The sequence below is a fragment of the Drosophila mojavensis genome, unplaced genomic scaffold (assembly GCF_018153725.1).
Source record: "Drosophila mojavensis isolate 15081-1352.22 unplaced genomic scaffold, ASM1815372v1 contig_136, whole genome shotgun sequence".
Taxonomy (NCBI): Eukaryota; Metazoa; Arthropoda; class Insecta; order Diptera; family Drosophilidae; genus Drosophila; species Drosophila mojavensis.
The window spans coordinates 19,785,001-19,806,017 of record NW_025318667.1 but is presented as its reverse complement, the minus strand read 5'-3'; the positions used below and the strand labels follow the sequence as shown (position 1 = coordinate 19,806,017).

At 38.8% G+C, this 21,017-nt stretch overlaps 2 protein-coding genes across 4 annotated transcripts in view; one reads left to right on the top strand and one right to left on the bottom strand.

The window, feature by feature from the left end:
- Positions 1-21,017, bottom strand: part of LOC6584298 (chaoptin) — a 242,412-nt gene that overhangs the window by 53,801 nt on the left and 167,594 nt on the right. For all 3 annotated transcript variants that reach the window (XM_032732425.2, XM_032732427.2, XM_044011673.1), the window contains one exon: positions 16,796-16,814. The gene's annotated coding sequence lies outside the window, so the exon portion shown is untranslated. The remainder of the gene's footprint in view (positions 1-16,795; positions 16,815-21,017) is intronic.
- The window catches only part of LOC6584291 (protein folded gastrulation), a 38,124-nt gene that overhangs the window by 14,176 nt on the left and 2,931 nt on the right, over positions 1-21,017 (top strand). The window contains exon 2 of the mRNA XM_044008407.1: positions 115-262. The gene's annotated coding sequence lies outside the window, so the exon portion shown is untranslated. The remainder of the gene's footprint in view (positions 1-114; positions 263-21,017) is intronic.

Genomic DNA, 21,017 nt, shown 5'->3' with positions numbered 1-21,017 from the left:
GCCCGAAAAACCTTTGACTAGATTACGAATTGCTGAAAAATTATTTAAAGTTGATTAATTTCGTGTTTCATATGCTGACTCTTCTACTTGTTTTTCCATTTGACCTTTTTGCAGCCATCCGTCTGAGAGATTGGGGGAGAGAGAAAGGAGATACGCACACATCCTGCGCCTGGATTGTCAGCCACACTACAGAGCAAAAAAGGGTTGGTGCTGCATTTGGTATTCCCGCTGTCATTTGACATTTATGTCGCCTGCTTCTGGGGTGAGTAGTGTAATATATGAATACACGGAATCCACATAAATATTGATGAATATTTTTTGGATTTTTGTTAATTTGTTGCTTTCGCGCTGATAAATATTGAAATGTGTGAAGGGGGCTGTTGGAACGGCGGGGGACAGGGGGTAGACAGTCGTACTGCATGATTGTGAATGGTTGAGTTTGGCTTCTGATTGAAATTTATTTTACTATAAATATTTTGTTTTGCTTCAGTTTTTCGATTTCGTTTTTCGCGCTGCTGTTTTAGTTGATTAAACACAATTGTTTACTCGCATTTTTCTGTTTTATTTTATTTCATTTCATTTCATTTTATTGAATTTATTTTGTTGTTTTCTTTTTTATTTTATTTTTTTAATTTAATTTTATTTATTTTTTTATTTTGCTGCAAATGCATTTTCTGGCAGAGCTTTTCTTTATCACAACTGCCATAAATTACGCGACTGCGCCGAAATGTTCGCTCTCGCCATGCATAAATATTGCCAATCGACAGCAGCAACAGCAACAGCAACAGCAACAGTTGCTGCTGCTGTGCATCGGCATAAAAATTACAAAATCCAAATTAATGAACTCTCGGCGCTATTAAATTGGTTCAATAACATTTCAATTGCGTTGACATAATTTTAATTAAAATAAAATCAACTACAACAACATATAACCGAAACCCGAAAAGTACAAAAAAAAAAAAAAAAAAACCAAAACACACAATAATATTGGATACTCGCAATGAATTTCAAGTGGAGCCCGAGTGCGAGTTCGCTGAGCTGTCGAAATCGAAGCGCTAACGGGGTTATCCAACCAGCGCTCTCTGCGCGCTTTGCATTTAATTGCATTTACCAGGGCTGCATGCCTAATATGACCGCCCAGCCACCCCCAAAGTCCCACTAACCGTGTCGCCCCCGCTTAGTGCCAGACATGCGGCCAAGGTGGCCTCCAGCTGCCACTGCCTCAGTGTCGCACTGTCTCACTGTCGCACTGTCGCACTGTCTCACTGCGAGAATCGAATGCCGCGCACCCGGAAGCGATAGCCGCGCGGCCAGATAACTGACCATGTGCCCGACGTACAGTGAGTACTCGGAATACAGAATGTGTGTGACAGAATGAATAATAATAATAAAGCGCACAGCCACCACAGATCGTCGCCACGTCGTTGACGCACTTGCCCCTGCTGCAGCCGCTGGCACTTGCCCCTGAGTGGCTCGAACTCTGCAGAGGGTATGCGCGACTAACAGTTAAGTGGGGCAATTCTTATGCCTCTTCTACTCTACGATTGTTATCGATGGCATGCAGAGAGTGAGAGTGAGAGAGAGAGAGAGAGAGAGCAAGAGTACTTTATCGTGTCTTCAAGTGGATTCCAAATATTCCAATATAGTTATCCAACTGGAATACCATCTCCTATTAGAGCTCTCTTCTACAGGGTATATTTACGCAAATCAGTATCTCTACATCACATATATGCATGTAATTCATACATATGGAAAGGCCCATGCCATCTGCATATGTGAGCAAGTCCAAGTGCGATAATGTAAGCAGAATCCAATTCAATTCACGCAGTGCTGCCAGATCTGTAACAGATTTATTTTTAGCGAGATCAAAGTGGAATTGAAATAGAAATGATCAGATTGGCATTTAGAACATTTAAATAAATAAATAAAGGGAAAGGGAAAGGTTTTTAGATTTGCAATATTGTGAATGAATGCAGAATGACTGAGCCAGCGAGTGGTGGATCGATGCTGCCAGCTGGTCAAAAACATATGCCTGTCTATCAGCGCTCTGGCAACTCAGCCCAAACGCCTAAAAGGGCAACTGTCTCAAAATGCTAGGAAATTGACGAATGTTTTATATATTTATATTTATATACAAAATAATGGATCGTTTTTTATATTTCTCCTAAAGGTTTTTTAAAGTTAATAAATTTTATGTCTTTGAATACAGTTATGTAATTATAATATAGTGAGATAGGCATGAGTTATAAGAAGGTATAAGGAGTTAGGTATAAGAATAGGGATATTTTTTTACATTGAATGCAGATAAATTGAGTTGTGTGCCCTATCTAGTTTACAGTTATACAAAACTATTGTATGTTAATCAATATATCTGTTTAACATATGTCTAACTTTTGGGTTGAATTTGCGTTTCGTAAAGCATTTCTGTTTTATCAACTCGAGTTTCTAGGTTCTCGTAATGCTTCAAATCAACTTTACCTTTTAAACTATAGCCCAAATCATATCAAAAATCTCCCCGCACAATATATAATTACAGGGTATCACTGAGTTTAGACCTGCTGGCACCCCAACAAAATTCTTTAAAGTCAGCGTAAATTGCAAAAGAATGAAAGTAAATAATAATATTAATAAAAAAAATAAAAAATATTTTAAATAAAAATGAAAATAGTTGGTGGTGCTTGGTGGCTCGTTGTAGTTCGTGGTGTGGGTCAAGTCGTTTAATGTAATAACAATGATAATTATTTATCAATTAAGCAGCTACATTTAATTCAATTTAATGCGAGTATATTGAAAGTCTTCTTCTTTCATTTATTTTTTATTTTTATTTAATTTTTTTCATTTTTGTTTTTGCCAACATTTCTTACTTACTTAATTTATGCGGCAAGAGTTCAATTGCGTTCAAAATGTCAATAATTTGCTGCGGTTGTCCGCTGGGTTATTGATACATTTGCTGTTGTTGTTGTAGTTGTTGTTGTTGTATTGTGAATTGTCTCATGAATTTTGCATGCGACAATTTATTATTGATTTATTTTACAGCGTTGCCAACAACATCAACAACAACAACAACAAAGCTAACTAAACATAGATAGAAGCATATCCAGCCTGCCTGCCTGCCTGCCTTTGTTGCCTTGTCCAAAATGCCTGCCCCATATAATCAACTACCCTACACACACACACACACACACACACACACACACACATGCATACATACATTTGAATTGTTTGCACATTTCCATTTGCTTCACATGGCAAATGAAAACGTGTCAAAGGTGTTTGCAATTTTGCAGTCAATTGGCATTAATTGAGTGTGAACACAAAAATATTTTGTAAATGGTCATTTCACTGAGTGTGTCTGTGTGTGTGTGTGTGCGTGTAAGTGTGTGTGTGTGTGTCAGTGTGCGTGGCATGATGTGTTCGCAAAATGCGTCGCGCAATATGCAAATTGATTTACCGAACAATTCATTTGGCAAAATGTGTTGCATAAGCCGCTATGGAAATTCGAGGCCCGAATGGCAAATTGCCGCCGCATTGCCACATTTCTGCTGCAATTGCCAATTTGCAGCAAAACCAAAGTGCAACAGCGCACTCGACTGCCTATTGACTTCACTTGTAGTTCCTAGGCGCTGCAAAACTAAATAAACAAACAAAAAATAAACATTTCCCATGGGCGACATATAAAAAAAAAGAAATATATACAATATATACATCTCTCTCTCTCTCTCTCTCTCTCTCTCTCTGTGCTAATCTAATTGACTGTTGCATATTTTGCCGTCAAAAGTTTGCCAATACTAATTTCATTTCTGCCATCGAGCTCCACTTGCAGCAGACAATTGGATCCAAAGGCAAAGGGTAGGTAGGCCCTCAATTTTCATAAAATGTATGCCAAAATCTTGTCGAAGCAAAGTTTTATCAAACGCATTTGGTGTTTGGTTTTAGGGCAAGGCAAATTCATCTAATGGCATTTTCGAAATTGATTTAAGAAGGTATTCTTGTAAGGGCATTAATATTTTGTGTTTTTGTTTAGACAGGGTTGTTCACATTAGATGCACCCATCTGGCAACGCTATATCTTTTAACACAGACACCATAATAATTGTGTTCTTCTTCTATTAAAAAGGGTTGTAGGGTTGCCAGCTGTGTCCGTCGCATATGGACAGCCCTGTATAAACTTGTTTATCATACCCTGGAATAGCCTAAACCAAGATCAAAGGCAAGGGGCGTCGCTTGAGTGCTATAAATACTGATCTGTACTTAAGCATCAAGTATTTAATTTATCGTCTTTTAAATGTCCATTAGCTGAATCTTATATCACTCTGAACAGTCCTATCAATATGTGCTCATCGATTTACTTAGCTATACATATATACATACACACAGTGGCTCACAGCTTATTTCAACCAGCACCTTAACAAAATTTTATTGGTCTATAAAATCAAAACTATTGGGGATATGCAAAAAATGTAAGCGCAGCTTGTTAGTATGATGTTTATACTAATACAAGAATGACTCAGTTATTTTTAAAATATTTTTTCAATTTTTAATAATGCATAAAAACTAAAAAAAAAGATCAAAACAGCTTCACTTCCTTCAACCACTTATGAAATAACACTATTAAAATTAACGGTTTTTTAAATAACATAATATTATTGAGTTTAATTCAATTCAATTGTTCATCAATGACTTTTGATATTGAAATTTCCAAAATAAAATATTCCAATTTCATCTACATCACACTATTCAGGGTATCTACTAGTCATCTACCAGCAGCTGCCTCTTGTGCTTCCCCCAGAGGTATCAATCATACCGATTCAAATCGATCCACTCGAATTGCGATCGGCTCTCATGCTCATACTTGTGCGTATGTGAAGCATCGTTCAATCTGTTAATTGTAGTGCGAAACTTTCACATGCTTGGCAAATAGAAATCTTTTGGATACTTCTAGCCGCGTCTACAGTGCGGGGGCGTGGCATTTAATAAAATTATCAAAATCGATTCGCATTACGTTTTCAAAATGTACCAAAATATATCGATGTATGTATGTATGTGTGTATATAATTTTTTTTTTTTTTTTTTTTTTTTTTTGATTTAGCAATTTTTCTATTATTACATGCCGCCCATAAAAGCGATCATAAAATGCACACACACATACACATACGTGCACACACACACACATGCTTCAAATATGGCACAAATAAAGGTTTGGCCTTGAAACCTGCGCTAAATGCGTGAAAAAAATCATAAAAAAAACTAACAACAAATAAACAGCAACAACAACAACAACAACGAAAATACCAGCAGCTAGTGATAAACAATTGTTTTCTCTTTTTTTTTTTCCCTCATTTATTTAGTTTTTTCTTGTTTGACTTTTTTTTGGCTTTTTTTTTTTTTACTTTGTTGATTGGCCTGTCACGAATTTGTTGTGTTGAATGTTTGCGTGCTATTGGCCGCCCTTTGCATTGCGAAAATGAAAAATAAAATACAAAAAAAAAAAAAAAAATAAATAAAAATAAAAACTTATATGTAGAAAACAATTGTCAAAATTGCAAAAATTGAATTCCAAACAAGCAGCACAACAACAACAACGACGCGCATTGCATTTGAATTAGAATTTCATAAAAAAAAGGCGAAAAATTGAAATTGAAATTTGGATTTGAACTCGAATTGGATTTCATTTGCGATAGCCCGAAATGCAAGCGCATATTATTTTAATTAGCTAATTTCGCGCAGGGGGGGGAAGGGGTAGGGAAAGGTGGGGAAATACTTTGTACATACACATGTATGCATGTGTGTGTGTGTGGAGACTTGGCTGTCAAACACATGCGAATTGGGTTTTTTTTTTTTCTTTTTTGCCTTTGGCTCAGCGCAGACTTTTGGTTTGGCCCCAAGGCCCGCGGGATAGACCCAAACAACAAACTTTAGTCTCTGTTTGTCTTTTGTAGCAAAGCAACTGTTTCAGCTCCATTCAGTTCCATTTAGGTTTGCTCTTGGCTTGCTTTTTGTAATTGCCCAAGATGTTGAGGGAAATATATGTCTACATATATGTAGGCAATATATATATGTCTATACTTATATATAAGATAATAGTACTGACAATACGTAACCTATAATAACTTAACCAACTTTCAATCTCATTTTGATAGTATATGTGATAGGATATATGAGTGCTATAATAAGAATTTGGGGATTGCCTTCTAGCTATCTAACTAATTTCGATTGATATGATCTATATAATATTATTTATAATATGATATATGATATAAAAGTTTTAGCATTTTCTTTTAATTCTCAGTCGAATTTTGATATGATATTTATTATAATACGACTCTTGGCATATATATAAAGTAATAGATCTGACAATACATACCTTATAAATTCACTAGACTTAAACAAGTTTTAATCACATTTCAATATTATATATGATATGATATATGTTTTAATAAGAGTTTGGGCATTTCCAGTTAACTCTCTTTCTGATCTCGATATTATATAGGATGATATATATATTATAATAAGAGTTTTGGCATTTCCCTTTAACTCTCAATCTGATTTCGATTGTATATATGATATGATAAATGTATGTATATTATAGTAAGAGTTTCAGCTGTTCCTTTGAGTTCTCTGTCTGATGTGCCGCAATGCCAATTACTTGTTGAGTAAACAAAGTCTTTAACAAAAAATCAAAATCACTTTCAGACTAAGCCCAGGCACACCTCTTGGCTTAATTGTCTTCTTCTTCTGCTGCTGCTTCTCTCGCGTATTCAGCTCAATTTGCTGGACTGGACAAAGAAACAAAGCGGCCATAATTACTTTACTAGCAATATAGTTTTATTAGGGGTACTCCCTCACTTGTATCACTCACATGCACTCGAAATCTTACGATACATACGACTTGGCTGACGGATGCTCGAAACTTTTGTTTTGATCTGATGGAGGCGCTGCTCTTAACCGCTCAATGAGTGTGAGTCGATGTGATGTGATGTGATGTGATGTGATATAAAAGTGTCGTAAAGTGCATATAAATAGAATTGGACAAAGTAGTTTTTGGGCTTTGACATTGCTGAATTCCAGACATTTATGGACCGATAGTTCTCTGTATGCGTGTGTGTGCATGTACTATGTCTAGATCAGACTTATTTTTAGCTACTGTTGCTGGGTTTGGGCCTCCGGCACGCGCACTCTCAATAAATGTCCATTAGTTGGCGCCCAAAACTTATCACCAAGTTCAAGTCTCTCGCTTTCCCTCTTCCCCTCTCTCTCTCTCTCTGTCACACACTCTCTGTGTGTACTTGTCTGTGTGTGGAAATTGATGTGTCTCCAGTCGACCTTATCGATGCTTATCGTTCGACTGTCTCTGCTCGCAGCTCTGTTGCATGCAATTAGACGCTGTCCATTTGTGAGGTAGTCACAGTGGCACACACACATGCACACATGCATGCATGTTTGTTTCACATGCACTTGCTGTTATTATGATTGTTTTTTTTTTCCTCACTTTTTTGTTTGTGCTGTCTATCTTTAGAATTCGGCCAGACAATGGCTAGCAGCAGTAGCTGCCACCGAAGTCTCAGCAGTCGCGACTGTCTAACACTTTGATAAACCGCAGACGCCCGTCAGCGGCCACAGGGCCCACCGATGCATGTGTGTGCACAGATATACACATATACACATATACATATATATACGTACATATGCCAGTTGTATCTGACAGATAGAGCTACAAGCGCAAATAGAGATACAAATGCAGCTGCTGTCAGTGGCTCGCTGCTGATCTTGCAATTGTGTGGATCATCAGAAAACGGCGAGTGCAACAAGTTGCGGCGTCTGGCATTGAGAGCGTTAATTGAATTGCAAACAGCTAAGCGCATTGCGCTGCCAAGCGAAAGCTGTCTTTGGGCTGGCTTCAGCGCTGAATCAGAATCGGATCGATGATGTCTCTGTGTGTGTGTGTGTGTGTGTGTGTGTGTGTGTGTGTGTATCTGTCTCACACTCTCGTTGGCCACTGGCCAGCCGGCCACTGGCTGACCTATGTTTGCAGCTAGCTTCATGCAGATGTTGGCTTGTTTTGCTGTCTCCGCTTATCACTCGATAAACAGCCGGAAAAGTTCGAGCTGAATAACTGCTGTTCAAGCAGCTAGTTTTTTGGCGTCTCATTATTGTGTTTTTGTTTATACATATATAAATAATTAAATATTTATGTGTATATAAGCACTATATATCTGTATGTCTGTCCGTCATCTGATAGACGACATACATAAGTATTCCGGCTTGAAGACGTTGCTATTTTAGCTTTTATCTGCTCTCGCTTGGGCTGAGCTATCAATTCTAGCCATACGGCTATGGGCAGATGTAACTGAATTGCTGCTACCTTATGCAATAAGAAAATTCAGCTGGCATTCAATTTCATGATATCTGCATTGTATTTCCATCTCTGTCTTGCAACAGGCCAAGATAAAGCCTGCCATCGGCTTGTCTATTTTAATAACGTTTATTTGTCAATCGAATTGACGACCTATTTACACAACGCCAAGATAAAGATGCAGTAGATAGGTCAGGGCTTGTAGATATAATTGAAAGTCTGATAGGAGTGCATCTTATTTATAAATCCACTTTATATTGAGGAGAATTTATGAAGAATGCATTTAAGCTCTCGGTTTTAGCTTGAGCAGAGCCAACTTCAAGGACTCGCTGTCACGCAAGCTTATATAACTGTTGCTTGCTAGCCTCGGCTAGCTTATCAGGCCAACACACACACACGCGCGTAATCAGACAATACCCTTGGCCAGATCAAGTGCATTGCATGACAAGAGCAAACGAACGAAAGAAAGACAGATGATGAGAGAGTCGCTTGCACCAAGGTATCTTTTTGCTTATACACAGCTATCAGTGCACGCACACATGGCCAAGATACAGATACAGATACAGATACATTGCTCAGATACTTTTCACCTTGCTGCTGCGATAACAGCTGCGGCAAACAATGCAAGGACGCGGCACGTACGAGACGAGCTCAGCTGTGAGCCGAGTAGAGCAGCTCTTATCACTCGCTCTCTCGCTCTGCCTCTCTCTCGCTCTCTCCCGTTCTCTCTCTCTCTCTCTCTCTGTGTGTATGCGTAACTGTAACAATTGTATCTGACGTGTGCTCTGCTAAATGGAGTGGATCAAGGCTGCGATGACTGTGCAGGTAGGTGACAAGTGTCTACCTGGCCACGTTCCACGCTCCACAATCCAAATCCGCTAGCTGCATGTGTGTGTGCGTGTGTGTTTGTTTGTTTATCTTCGGTCTCTCTGTGTGTGGCAGGATCGTTGCGGCAACTGCAACAAGTGGCAACAAATTTGCCGCCAAATGGCAACTGCCTGGCAGCTCGATCTGCCATAAATTTGTTGCTCTTGTTGCCTGCAACAGCGGGGCAGCTGTTGTTGTTGTTGCTGTTGCTGTTGCAGCGGCTGCTGCCTCTTCCTCTTCTTCTTGCTCTCCCTATACCGCCTCTCCATCCTCTTCTTGTTGGCCGTTGCGTAAGTTTATCTTTCACTTTGCTTAGAGCTGATCGGTTTTGTTCTCTCCGCTGCTCGCACACAAGTCTTCTGTCTATCTTACTCTCTTCTGCCGCGCTCACTCTCTCTCTCTCTCTCTCCCTCTCTCTGTTACTGTGTCTCTTGCGCTCACTATCTCTCTGTGTGTAGTTCTTTAAATTTGGTTTTCTTGCTCGTCGTCGTCGTCGTCGTTCTCGACGATTTGTACGTCTATTAGCTGATACGAAATTTTCGTGTACTTCCACTCAGTCTGCATTCAGATCTCCAGCCAAACAACTCGCAGAACGCGCTCTCCTCAATCAAATTTACAATTTTTATCACACAAACATTCTCGAAAATTCAATTCGCGTATTTAAAAAACAATAAACAAAACAATTGAAATAATAATCATAATAAACAACTGTGTTTTAGTGAAAAGTGTTTTTTATTTTTATTTATTTTTGTTTTTGTTTTTTGGCAATGCCAGCTTCAAGCTGTGAGACATAAAGATACAAGTGAAGTTACAGTTACAGTTACATATACAAATACAAATACAGTTAGCCGAAACCTTGCACTAATTGGATACACTTTTCACGGCCTAACGCCTTGGATTGATCACATACATACACACGTATATATATACTATATATATATATATCAGCTACATCTCTACACGCAAGTGAGTGAAAAGTCTTGGAAAATGTTCAATTGCGTTTCGGCAGCGCGCAAATAGTTTTCCCACGCTCGTCGAATAATGCGCAAATTGAAAACTTTTAAGTGGAAAAACACAAAATGGAAAATGGGAAATGGGTAATGGGCAAAAAATGGCAATGGTGTGGTAAACGCTATAGTAATTAGGAAAAGATACAGAACAGACCCAGCCAGGGCTTGCTGGGTGACGAGAGATACATTTCGTTTTTTTTTTCTGTTTTTTTTTTTCGTGTTTTCCAAAGGTAAACAAACGCTGTCTTACGAGTGTTTTGTAAATACAATGGAGGGTGTATGTGTGTGTGTGTGTGTGTGAGTTAGTGTTGGGGGGGAAGTTAACAACAGCAAGTGCTGGCAGGTTGAGGCAGCTTCAGGTTCTCACGGACAACCTGTTGGGCTGGCCTGGGCCTGGGCCTGGGCCTGGACCTGGCCAACAGGCGAGGTGGAGCGCATAAAGTGTTGGCTAGCAGTTGAGCATCAGCATGACTGTGCCTGTGGGCGTCAGTTGTGGGCGGCTGGGCTGTTGGGCTGGTGGGTTGGTGGGTCAGCTACAGCCATGACCTCTGCCAGTTTGTGTATATTGTATTATTTTGGGTGGAAATGAATGAAGTGAGCCAGAAATGAAAATGAAAAGCACATTCAAAACAATCAACAGCCGCAAACAACAACATTTAAATGCCTGCGTGCCTGTGTGTGTGTGTGTGTGTGTGTGTGTGTGTTGTGGTGTGTGGAAAGCAGAACTCCAAACAGCGCAACAGCAGAAACAATTATAATATGAGTCAAGCAACTGCCAAAACTTGCGCTACACTCACTCACTCACTCACTCACTCACTCACACGCACAGCTGGGCATGCCGGCACACAGAGGCAACATGCTGCATGCTAGGACTTAAAATACTCAAAGATCTTAGTGCACATTTACATAAGCATTGCATTTGGGCATTGTCTTTGGGCATGCCTTCCTATATATCAGGCTGAGCGCTAGCTTATGCTAATGAGCCGCGGCCACATGGAGAGCGGAACAGCTTAGGGCTTAAATCGAATGCCACCGATATGAATTGAAGTTGGCATCGGGTAGAGCATCGCATCGGTCGCCTAACATCAGCTGCTAATTTTTTTGGTTTCAAATTCTGTTGGCTGGCCTCTTGCACGCGATTCGCTCTCAGTTGTTTGCTTTTGGACTTTTATGTCGATTATTATTGTTGGTGTTGTTGTTGCTGTTGTTGGTGTTGCTGTTGGTGTTGTTGTTGCTGTTGTTTTTGCTGCTGCCTTTTCATTTTGATTGGACTCAAATTTCGTGCCTCGCTTGACGTTCGCCGGGTTTTTGGCTGGCCTAAGTGCGACTTAATGTAAATCGATTCGAATGCGTTTTTATGAATTCGGCACGCGTCTGCGTGCGCATTTCAGTGCTATGTTCGTGTCGCACTGTTCACACACACACTTGCATACACACGCACACACACACACACACACAGTCATTCGCATACTCTGACCAGTTGTTAGTAGCCAAGGCACAAGGCACACCCATACGCACACCCACACGCACAACTAGGGCAGTTGTTGCATACTATCCGTCCGTCCGTTCGTCCATCTGTCTGTCCGTCCGTCCGTCTGTGGCGCCGCAGTCGCGTCTCGCCGTCCAGCTGCTGCATATCATAAACAACGCTCGATTCGCTTGGCAGCCTATCAAAATTTGTGCTTCCGCCAAAATGTGTCCAGAGCAGAAATGCACTGACAACTGATGGAATCCCAGATGGCAGCTAATATACCCGACTGCAAATTGGAGCAGTATTTGCTCACAATTTCCAGAAAATCTTACTCCTCAGTTTGCTATATTTGCCTAAATGTGGCTTGATGAATTTGTGAACTCAGTTTGTTAACCTTATCTTGACTTCGAAGCTTGTCAGTTATTTCTGTAATGTTTGAGTGTTATTCACCTTTGACTTATTAGAAAGAAATACTAGAGAATATTTTTTATTATACTCAATTAAGAGTGCGATGGGATTCAACTTAATTAAATGATCTTGAAATACATATGAATGTATGAGTGAATGTGAGAATGTATGTATGTATGCATGTGTGAATGTATGTAGGTATAGATGTATGAAAGAATGAATATATGAATGTATGAATCTATGAATCAATGAATCTACGAATATGTGAATGTATGAATATATTAAAGTATAAATATATGTAGGTATGAATCTGTGAATGTATCAATCTATGAATCTTTGAGTCTGTGAATGTTTGAATGTATGAATCCATGAATGTATGAATCTATGAATCTATGAATCTATGAATCTATGAATCTATGAATCTATGAAACTATGAAACTATGAATCTATGAAACTATGAATCTATGAATCTATGAATCTATGAATCTATGAATCTATGAATCTATGAATCTATGAATCTATGAATCTATGAATCTATGAATCTATGAATCTATGAATCTATGAATCTATGAATCTATGAATCTATAAATCTAGAATCTATGAATCTATGAATCTATGAATCTATGAATCTATGAATCTATGAAACTGTGAAACTATGAATCTATGAAACTATGAATCTATGAATCTATGAATCTATGAATCTATGTAACTGTGAAACTATGAATCTATGAATGTATAACCGTTTGAATGTTTGAAAGTATGAAATTGTGAGTGAATGAATGTATGAGTGTATGCAGTTATACATGTATGAATGTTTGTGTGCATCTATGTGAATATGATTCACTGCCAGCAACATAATTTTATGCATTGTCTTACTAGTATACACACTCGCCTATCAAAAACCACTCTGCCTCGTTGCATGCCCGATCTACAGAGTATCTGCTAGTCATGCACTCAAGCCCAAGTCCTGCACATTTGTTTATTTTGCAATTGGGTCACGAGTTTTGGCCACCCTCAACCCAAGGCGAGCAGCGAGCCAGGCCACCTGGTGGCAGAGCTAACAGCTAACTGCTGGATGCCGCTGGATGCTGCTGCGTGCTGATTGAAAGCGGCGCGCTGTGCGGCATTTCACACGCCTGTTTCACACGCAACGCAACGCAGTCTGGGTTGGGAAATCAATTTCCCATTTTCAATTATCAATTTTGCAATTTTCCAGTTTTCTATTTGCGATAAATATGCAGCCGCTGAGCAGGAGCGAGACGCAGCGGCTGGGCGAGCAACATCAAATGCTTCCTAGACTTCGATCATGCCTCATTTAGCGGCAATTCAGCGACAATAGGCAACAATTTATTGCAGTTGCAAGTCGAGCCAAACAAAGGGCGACAATTGTTTGCATTCTAGAAGTATTTATTAGATAAGTGACCGTCTCTCTTACCAGCCCCCCCTCTCTCTCTCTCTCTCTTTCATTTAATGGCATTGCCAGAGACGATGATGTCAGTCCAGTCCAGTCGGTTGCAGTTCGACAAGTTCGTGAAATTGGCCCAGTTGATAGATGCAAAAATAGAAACCTTGCGATGATGCGATCGCCCAGCTCTGTACAATATTATCATTATCATTATCATTATGATTAATAATTACTATTATTATTATTATTGAGTTCGAAGATTTCGTTAATGCGCATTTATTAATTACTTGGCTCTCAGTTAATTGATGTGCAAATTAATTCTTCACTCGCTTGGCCTTCAACCGCCGCAGTGCCGTAGTATTTCCTGAGCTGATCTCATAAATACCAATATATATATATAGCTACATATATGTACATAAAATGTATATATTGATTGCCGCGACTATTTTTAATTGCAGTTATCTGGCTGCAACAGTCGCCTATAAATAGCCACACTTTCCACTCATTTATATCGTATATATCTTCTTCTTCTTCTTCTGTTTTTTTTTTTTTTTTTGGGGGGGCCAACTTGATGCCTACTAAATAAGCCGGTAGTTAAGCAGTTCGCACGAATTGTAACGGTTCTCAAGTGCGTTGCCAGCAACAACAACAACAACAACGACAACAACAACAGTAACAGTTACAGCTGCCACAGCGACAACTTGGCATCCAGTGTCCATTGGTTTAGGCCGCCTTTTGGCCGCTTGGCCAACTCGATCGTTGCCGTTGCCGTTGCTGTTGCTGCCAAGCTGAGTGATTGCTAAGCTCTGGCTATGGCTCTGACTCTGACTCTGACTCGGACTCTCTGGTATTGGCAAAGCTGTTAAACGGCTATGAAAACTAAATGACACCGCCGCTGGCAGCACCGTCTCCGCCCGCATCGGCACATAAATAAACCACAAGAGCGGTGTAAAATTGCGTTCCAGTTGCCTGCTGAACTACTATGAGCCGCATGCCCCAGCCCCAGCCCCAACTCCAGCCCCTGGCTGCCCCTGCTTTGCATGTTGTTGCTGCGGCGCATCAGCAGCAGCAACAACTTTTTTTTTGTTTGTTTCATTTGAGCCCGACTGTTTTGCATTTTTTTCAATTTTTACGACACGACTGAGGCCCAAAAACTGGTTGATATACTATTTAGCCGTAGTTCCAACTCTACATACACAAATATATCTCTCTCTAAATATATATATATATATATGTGTATGTATATTAAGATGTTGGCAGCAACACACACGTCCACGTGCGTAGGCAACGCTGGCAAACCAGCTTCGTTAGCTTTGGCTCTCGATTGTATAATTCTTTTGGCCAGACATTGACATACTCTGTGTGGCCTGCTGAATGCATAATAAGCCACTTCTAATGGCCACTCGAGCACTGTGTAGCCAGGCGACTGCCAGTTGCTGCTAATTGGACTACTTTGATCATCAGCTGTGCCCGCAAATGAGTAATTGAATGCCCATGCAACGCACACACACACACACACACACACACACTCACTGTATATGAATATGTATTGTAATTGTGCTAGATGCTAGCCTCCATCGATGCACTCTAACTGTAAACGTCTTAGCCAGCGATGAGATCACTAATGATGCAATGCCTGCTGCATGCCTGCACTGCGAACAGGGCCAACACTATTGGGCAATGGGCGATTGGGCAGCACTTCCAAAAATACATTTCTGTTGCAGATTTTCAACCCACTCCAGCCCACTCCAGCCCACTCCAGCCCAATCGACTCCACCACCACCACCAGCACCACAATGAGAAACAAAAAGAAAACAAAAACAAAATTGAAAGCAGATGACTTATTGTTTGGACAACTGAAAAAGCAAAACCAAAATCCAACTTCAATTGCCAGACTGAAGCATCACTGCGCGTCTCTGGTGTAAGCAAGTCGATGCTGGCATACACTTGACGGGAGACTCGAAATGATTTTACAAGCGATACGATAATACGATTTATCAAATATGATAGACTGCCAGAGATTTGGGTTAGAGCACAAGATGTATTGATAAATAGATATGATACGCTGTACTCTGATGCTGAAATCCTTGCCCAGCAATGTTTTGCGAAAGCAATGATAGAGTGCAACTCGATTGCAGTTCGATTTTGAATCGAATGAAACTAGATTGTGAATCGAATACAAGTCGATTGTTAATCGAAGACAATTCGATTGTTAATCAAAGACAATTCGATTGTTAATCGAAGACAATTCGATTGTTAATCGATGACAATTCGATTGTTAATCCAATACAAGTCGATTGTTAATCGAAGACAAGTCGATTGTTAATCGAAGACAAGTCGACTGTTAATCGAATACAGTTCGATTGTTAATCGAATACACGTCGATTGTTAATTGAAGACAATTCGATTGGTAATCGAATGCAATAGTGGGCCTTGAGCAGCTCGATTATCAATCTAATGGTACTCGATTGTCAATCAAATATAACTCGATTGTTAATCGAATGGTACTTAATTGTTAATCAAATACAACCCGGTAATCAAGTTAATCAAGCGGTACTTAATTGTTTATCGATTGGAACTTATTTTTTACTCGAGTGCAACTCGATTGTAACTCTGTTGGAAACCGATTGCAACTTGATTGCAACTCGATTACAGCTTGACTGAAACTTCATTGTAATTTCGTAGAAACAGCTCGAAAGCAGCTCGATTGATTATTACTCAAATGCAACTCGAGTGTAACTCTATTATAATTATTTTAAAAATCGATGGCATCTCGATTGCAACTTGATTGCAACTCGATTTTTACTCAACTGTAAGTCGATTGCAACTCGATTGTAATTCTCTTGGAAATCTCTTGAAAGTACATTGTAATTTGATTGTTACTCTACTGAAACTTTATTATAGCACATCGATTGCAACTCGACTACAGTTCGATTGTAGCTCGATTGTAACTCGATTGCAGCTCTATAGCAACTCCATTGCAACTCGATTATTCATACTTTTTAATAACTTATATATTTAGTTTGCTTCTTCAGATCTGTCTCCCTCTTTAAGTACCACACACTTTCTGATTAAATAAAATGACTCTGTGCTAGTTAAGGCATAAGCTTAGTTTAGTTTGCTTAAAGTGAGTTGACTCGTAAATAATTTTGTCTTTGTTTTTCTGAATTTGAGTAAGTCATACTCTAGTTCGTATAAAGCTTGTTACAAAGATGATGACCTGTTCTTTTTATTGCAGATAATTTATATTTTCTTGCATGAGTGAAGTTAGTAAAAGCTTACCTTTGTCTCCAATTGATTGCTGCAAAGAGAGAAAGAGATGGGGATAAGTTTATATAGAGAAATGTTTTATATTTACATATATGCAAACATATATTATATATAGAATATTTGTATAGTGTTGAGCGGCACATACATAAGTTAAGCACACACACACACATACATAGGAGAGAGAGAAAGAGAGAGAAAGAGAGATATGGGAAACTGTGATGATGTTGATAGGCAGGGACATGCACATGCATGAATAGCCGGGCAATTGGGGAGTGAGACAGCGATTGCATGTGGCGTTCCGCGGACACCATCAAAAATTGGCAAATGAATAGCGGGACACATGCACGTACACACACACTTACACACATACACGTACACACACACATACATATACATATATGCTGCCGTGTGCTGTTGTTGTTTTGAAGGATACCGAATGGGATTGAATCATTGAATTGAATTGAATACGTGCGAGCACGAAACAGAAAGCACAGTTACGTGTCCTGTTCGTGTTGTTGTTGTTGTTGTTTGTGTTTGTGTTGCTGTTGGTTTGCTGCTGTAATGTATTAGCAGGATGTCACTGTATTGCGGCCTCGAATTATGCATGTTTGTGTGTGTGTGTGTGTAGATAGCAATATAAACAACAACAGCAACAACAACAACAGCAAAATCATAGATAGGACCCTAAACCCTGTCGCCTTCCCAAATGGAATTGCACGCGTAAAAGGCATCAAATGTTGTCCGAAAAACCAAAGGAATTCAAATAGAAAAGAGCAGAAAAAAATGAACAGAAAAAAAGCAAAACTAAAAAAGAAGAAGAAAAATAGAAGAAGCAAACCGAAAAAAAAAAAAAAAAATGAAACCGAAACCGAAACTGAAGAAAGCAAACAACAAAAAAAAAAAAAAAAAAAAAAAAAACGGAATGTTTTGAAGTGTTTTGCGAGGTCCGTCCGTGGCTGTGGATCCTTTTGGCTGTGGCCCCAAATTGACATCCGTTGCTGATTTTTAATTAAAAATTTGCGACGTGTGAAGTTGATTTCAATTTGGCGGGCCTAACAGACAGCTGCATGATGTAGTATAGACAGCCAGTCGACAGTCTGCAGACATACATGTGATACATGTGTGTGTGTGGGTGAGAGATGAAGAGAGAGATAGAAAGAGAGATAGAGAGGGAGAGATAGACAGACTGTAGAGACTATCTTAGTCATGCGCGTGTCTGACCGCTGGCAAGTGCAACTGTGCCAGTAGCTAACAGATGTGAGAACAATATGTTATCATAGTTAACATTGGTGAGATAGAAAAACAGCTTCGCTGCTTGCTTAAACTAATTTCTCACAGTTGGCATGTTATCTCAATTAACATGTCATCATAGTTAACATAAGTCAGATAGATGTTTCATATTCTCATAGTTGTCATTCATAGTTAATATGTTCCCTTAGTTAACATATCATAGTAAACATACCACACTTAACATAAGATAGAAAGAAAGAAAGCTTCGCTGTTAGCTAACAGATGTGAGAACAATATGTTATCATAGTTAACATTAGTGAGATAGAAAAACAGCATCGCTGCTTGCTCAAACTAATTTCTTACAGTTGGCCTGTTATCTTAGTTAACATATTATCAGAGTTAATATGTTCAACATATCAGAGTTGACATTTCTTAGCTAACATAAGTGAGCTAGAAAATCGGCTTCGCTGTTGGCTTAAATAAAGTTCTTAAAGCTAACATATCCTTCGAATTTTAACATAGTTAACTGGTTCCCAAAGTTAACGTATCTGAGCTAACATAAGTCATATAGAAAGACATCCTCGCTGCCTGCTTTAACTAACTTCTTAGCGTGGAAATATCCTTGGCATATCCTGTTCTAAGCCTGGCTAGAGAAGTACCTCCTCTTCCGCTTTGTGTTTACATTGCCTTAGCATAAGAAGGGTTCTACCTGTAGGTGTCAGCAGATATCGTTCATCGCAATCTATCTTGAACTGCAAGCATTCATATATATATATATACACACATATACACTAATTCATGTTAACCTCGTCGTAATTATGCCACCAAAATCCCCATTTGCATTCACTTTTAAGCTGTGGGTACTTCAAATGCTCAACTAATTGAGCTATGAGGCATACGAAGTGCTGCGGGTGTCAAAGTCATTGTCTTACATAATGCCGTAATGACATTAACCTTATCAAGTGCTTATTTAATATATGTGCATGTGTATGGGTGTGTGTGTGTGTGTGTGTGTGTGTTGAGAGGTTCTTGACGTTCACACGCGCATGCGACACGCATTGCCCAAAAAGCAGAGACGAAGCAGAGGACATAGGCTAGGTGGCCAATGGCCAATGGGCAGTGGCCAGTTTTATGACCGATACGCCGAGTCCGGCCCACTAAAAAGCTATTAACAAGTAATAATGACAGTAACAACAACAACAACAACAACAACAGCAGGCGGCCATAAACTTGAGTGCAACAGTTAGAGCAGTGGGAAAAAGTCGCGGTTGCAATGTGCCACACTTGAACTCATAAATTCGAAGAACCCGCAGATAACCTACATATATGTCTATGGTCTCTCCAGCCGTCGCACTCTGTCCCTTTGTCGCCCAGCGAACGTGTGCGTGTGTGTATCTTTATAAATAAACATTGTGCGTGCTTGTCCCACTACGTATCTGTTTGCATTTGTGTGTGTGTGTGTGCGTGTCTGTGTGTGCTTAAGCAAAGTGCAACATCAACAATGACTGCTGTGGCAGCAACAAGTTGATGCAGTTGCTGCTGCTGTTATTATTATTATTATTATTGCCGTTGATAATGACAACACAGATGACTGATGAGAGATATGCATTTGTCTGTGTAGGTGTGTGTGTGTGTGCGTGTGCCTGCCACCGTCGATATACCCATTAAAACATTAAAGCGATGCCCAAGTTCACAATCTTTGTGTATGACGACTACCGCCGACGCGACGCGAGCGTCAAGCGCACAGTGGCACAAATGCTATGAAAAATGTAATAAAAAATGCATATACAGCTAAAAGTATATATAAATAAATATATATTATATTAAATGGATAGGTGAAGCATATTAAATATTTTTATAAACTATTTAAAAAAAATTAAATAAAGTAAATAAAAAAAAAAAAATAATAATAAAAAGGAAAGAATACTATAGATATACTGAATGCATATAAAAATATTAATTTTTATATTTTGCTGCTTGGTGAAATTTTCTGATACTCAATCAATATATTTATACCACTGATGCATATTTATTTTCCTATTTACTTATTTTATATATGCATTTTTTTAAATATTAGTTTTAAAATTTTACAAATTAAAAAATTATATATAATATAAAATAATTATTAAACAAAAATCATATGAGCACAAATACAGCTATAGAATATATAGAGGCGCAGAATATGAATATTATTGAATAAAATAATAAAACGAATATAGTGAGTATAATAATGATTATACTAAATATTTTATGGAATTTTTTCGCCATATAATTTTCGCTCCTTCCACACAAAAATATATATATAATTATATATAATACTTAGAATCGTCACTTCGCTTTAATAATAAATTCTACGGGGCTTCACACAAAGCTATTTTCATATATATTGTAATATTCGTTATTATGGATATTTCACAATGAAAATGCAATAATATTAATTATGAATATATGATTCCGTATTAGATGACTTCCGCAATTATTTCAATCAGCTTCGATGGAGAGAGTTTCGCTCTGCTCTAAACTAAAATTACTTTCAAATTAGTCTTCAATTGCCATCGCATTAAAATTTATTTTTTAAGATATTAATATCTATAGTTTTGTTATTTTATTTGAGTCCGTGCCAAATATGTTTGTATGTAAAATTTATTATACATATATACATTTATTAAATATTTACGAAAATAATTTTGCTTTCAATTTATCGTTCTCAATGTTTTTTTTTTTTTTTTTTTTTGGTTTCAAAATGCTCAGAAAGTTTTTTTATGAATTGTTGCCATTGTGGCACGCTCCGTGTGCGGCCCAGGCACACGTACACACACACTCACACACTCGCACACAATTGAGAACCGGTATTGTTCCACATGCCACAAAAGATGCGGCTGGGCAAAAAGCACACAGAGCAGAACAGCTGCTGTTGGTGGTGGCACAGAAAGAGCATTAGCAGCTGTGTGGGTGAGGGGAGTCGGGATTGGGGTTAGGGAGAGGGTTAGGGCTAGAGGAGCTT